Consider the following 4,061-nt stretch of genomic DNA (forward strand, 5'->3'; position numbering starts at 1 on the left):
CACAATGGCATAAGAACAAATTCACCACGGTCCCGAGTCCCATTTGTAAAGCTTGTAAAGGCTCCTCATAAAGTGGGCCTGTAGGTAGGTGTACTAGCAGGACTCCCAGTCCTCTCCTAAGATAAAGACTTATAGAGTATGGAGGTCTACAGCAGGGCGAGGGGCTGGGCTGTGCTATTTGTGCAAACTGTTCCATGACCAAAAGGTAAGCAGTACTGTAAGGAGGTTAGAAAAGTTTAGGAATGTTTTTTCAAACTAAGGTTTATATTGAATCGGTGTAGGCATAGCTCACACATGTGCATGGAAAGAGAGGGAGCTGAGGCATTGGCATGTGTGTGTGTGTGTGTGTGTGTGTGTGTGTGTGTGGGAGGGGAATCCTAGCTCCCTACCTACCCCACATGCTACATGCTTCCCTCCTTCCTTCTCTCTCTCCTTCCCTTGCCAGCCTCCCCCCCCCCATCCCTAGAGCTGACACATTTCATGGCTGCCATAAAGAGGAGACACTGCCCTCAATTTCCTATGAAAGAGGCCTAAACAGGGTATGGGCAACAAAGGATACTTTCTTCCCCGCCTCTTTCAGTTAGGAAAATGTGATTATTATTAGAAGAGTGCAGTCCAGTCCTTTTTATATTTTTTGAAAATATTTATGCAAAGCAAAGCTGAGAGGAGTGCGGTGAGGAGGGAGAAATCGTGTTACAAACAGGGCAGAGGTGTAATTTACACGGTTTCTAGGGACTGACGTTTCTATTTATCTCTGGTTGTTTTCTGGTTCTGCTGTACTTCTCGGCGTGTAAAGATTTAAGGTGAATGAGTGTCATGGGGGATTTGGGCTAGGGTTAGCAAAGAGCCACGTCGTGGGCTAGAAACGGCAACGGAGGTGAAATATGACTTCGGTTGATTTAGCGATGCTTACACATGACGGTAAAGTTGCTATTTGTAAATAGCACAGGCCTTGTCTTGTCTCTCTGTGTTCAGACACCGTGGTGTATCTTTCATCACATAGCTCTGCCCTGGGGAGAGAGGAGAGCACACATTCCGGTGTGTGTGTGTCTGTGTGTGTGTCTGTGTGTGTGTGTGAGTGTGTGTGTGTGTGTATTTCTGTATGTTGACTGTTTTGCTCCTCTGATGTTTGTTTTTGTCCATCAGGATGTATGGGGTGGGGGTGGGGGTGGGGGGGCCCTAAAATCTGACAAATTGCTGAAAATTGCCTTCACGCAGTCATTCCTGTTTGGACACACTTGGCACATCTGGTTGTGATCTTGCAACAAAAAGGGCTAAGGCAGAGGGTTCAACCCTCCGACTGGTGCCACATACTGCCTCTTCTGGCTTGGTCTGCAGACATTTGGATATTCATCCCTCGCTCTCTCTCGCTCTCCCTCTCTCTCTCTCCCTCTTTCTTTGACTTCTTCTCTTTCTCCCTCCTCGACAAGCCACCCTTTTCTCTGCGGGGGGCTCTGAGCTAAGGGGGTTCGTATTGATGCTTGGCAGATGTCCCGCCAGAGCATCCCTCAGCTCCTCTCCGACTTTAAGAGTAACGGCGGATCGTTATTGAGGTGTCTGCCAAGACGAATGCGGCGCTGTGACAGTGTGAGCGACACACACGTTTTCAAAAGGAAAGCTGCTCACAATCTGGCAACTTTAAACACAAGCCAATAAAAAGATCGTAGAGATAAATTCTCCGTGTTTGGCATGGTCGCACACGGGCCCGTGGCACACGCATAAATGATTAGTACTTCAAAAGCGGAGCATCACATTTTGGAATGGTTCTTGTGCTGGTATGTGGCTCTGATCGCAGTGTGTGGCACGGCGGCAGCATCGCACGCTGTCTTATGGATCTTTGCATCATTGTTTTCAGTTTTCGGCTCTTCTAATCTCTGGAAGAAAGCATAAAAAGCATCTTTTAGACTACGTTTTTCACGATACTACCGTACATTTACTGCACATGTAAAATAAAGTTTTGCATCACACGTGACGTCATTTTGTGTACTGTTTTACAACACCTGGCTAACAGAGTAACACGTTTCAGTGCTAGCATACAGGTTTCGCCGAGCTAGTTGCAAGTTTTCTTCTTTTCGCACCTTTTCACAACATAAGCATGTAGCCGAGTGAGATTCCTTATGCATGTAGTGTATAAGGCAAGTAAACATGCTTGTGATTTCTGAAGTAGAGGAGAGGTCGTGGGTAAATACTTGGGACAGTCTCACTTGCAGGCGAGTTGTTGGCAGAGAAAAACTGTGAGCACAGCTGCAGGCTCTAAGGTCTCAGCTTCTCAAATTGCTCCTGCCACAGTTTCCTGCCCTCCTCACCAACCAGGACAAACCAGTCCCTTAATAGACCCACCCCCACCTTAATAATCCATGATGTCACCTCAACATCACTTTTTTTGTGTGTTTTTCCTCTTCTTTTTTTTTTACTTCTCTCCCTCACCGCTGCTCCTGCCTCCATTGTTTGTTAAATATTAACAGGTGCTGGAGTGCAGGAGAAGAAGAGGGGAATCCATTTGGCCCGTCTATTCTGTTCCTGCCCGTTTGTCTATCTGTCCATCCGCTGCTGTCACCACATCTGCTTCGGTTTTGACTCCCCCCCCCCCCCGTTTGTTTGTCCATCTGTATTTGTGTTTCTTCCCCCCGTCCCTCTTCATCGGAGAGAGGCCGAGGAATGATCAGTCAGGCTTTGATGACGCTGGCCCCTGCCCTGGCTTTCCACAGCACATATGCCATGGCAATTATGGCAGTACTCCTAGCTGACTGCCACTACTCTTTAATGCTGCAGTATGGATCAGGAGGAAAAGCAGTAGAGAGTTTTGTGGTAGCTGGAAAAGGCTTGCAAATGCACATAATCTTAGCACTTGTACATTGCAAGTATGCGTAATCATACAGTCTGTCAACGTTTTGGGTGGTGGCGATCTTAAAAGCGGGAGCACAACATAGACACGATGACGCAATGTAATGCTATTCCCATGCTATATTCAGACAGCATCAAATACCGTTATTAATGCCGTGATCTGACCTAAATCAGAAATAGTTATTAGAATCACTATGCATGTATTGCATTTTCATACTTCTCAGCCAGCATCATCCTTTAAGTATTTGATATTCAGCACAACAAAATCCTGAGTATTTTCATTGTTACAAGTACTCACTATATATTGCCATCTGATGTCTTGTCATTTTGCTGACCTAGCTGGAAGCAATGGTTTATAGTTCATTGTGACTGGCAGCTCCCCTCTCCTGACCACTCTTCTCTAACTATGAAAATAAAGAGCACAGCACATGTGGAAGTCTCGGATGCTGCGGAACACATGTGGCAGACAGGAAGGCCTTGGGTGGGGGCAGGAGACTAGGAAAGATGATGGCCCCTTTATCCTCAGCAATCATTAGAAAAGACCCCAGAAGACGTCTGAAATCCCAGGCCCATATGGTCCATACTTCCTGTCTTCTCAGAATATGGGATTGATGGTACTTTTTTTTCAGACGCACTCGGCATGGATGGAAACAGCTGGTGAAAACCTGCCATTCAGCCTACATTATGGTCTGTCAGTGCACTGTACTTTACAAATAGAAAGCTAACATGAACCACCTTCTTGATTCGTGCCATTTTTGCAAACCGGTCACATTGCCAAGAATAATGCACAATGAGACAGAAGGGGCAAATCAAAGACAAGTCATGCAAGATGAATATAATAAACAAATAAATATAAATATGGGAGGTACTCTGTCTGTGCATCATCAACTCAAACTGCAGATATAAAAAGATTGCTAGCTTGCTCTCGCCGAGAGTTTCCTGAGAGCCTCAAACTTCTCCTGAAGACTGCTATAAATTCTAAGCTAAAGATGAGTGATTGGAGAACGTCCTTTAAACTTTGGGAAGATAGAGTTTGATCTCTTACTGCATCCAAAGCCAAGTATGAATTGTAGCTTTAGGAGTTGTCAGAATGTAAGCTGTGTGCTCGAGCAGTGTCGGGTCAGTGAATCACACTGGGCCATCACTTTTACAGCCAAGCACATGTGAATGTTGTTGTTAGCTAGAGTTATATCGCAAATACATCAGATACTCAGAAT

Source organism: Lampris incognitus, chromosome 3 (assembly GCF_029633865.1).
Source record: "Lampris incognitus isolate fLamInc1 chromosome 3, fLamInc1.hap2, whole genome shotgun sequence".
In the NCBI taxonomy this organism is placed as follows: Eukaryota; Metazoa; Chordata; class Actinopteri; order Lampriformes; family Lampridae; genus Lampris; species Lampris incognitus.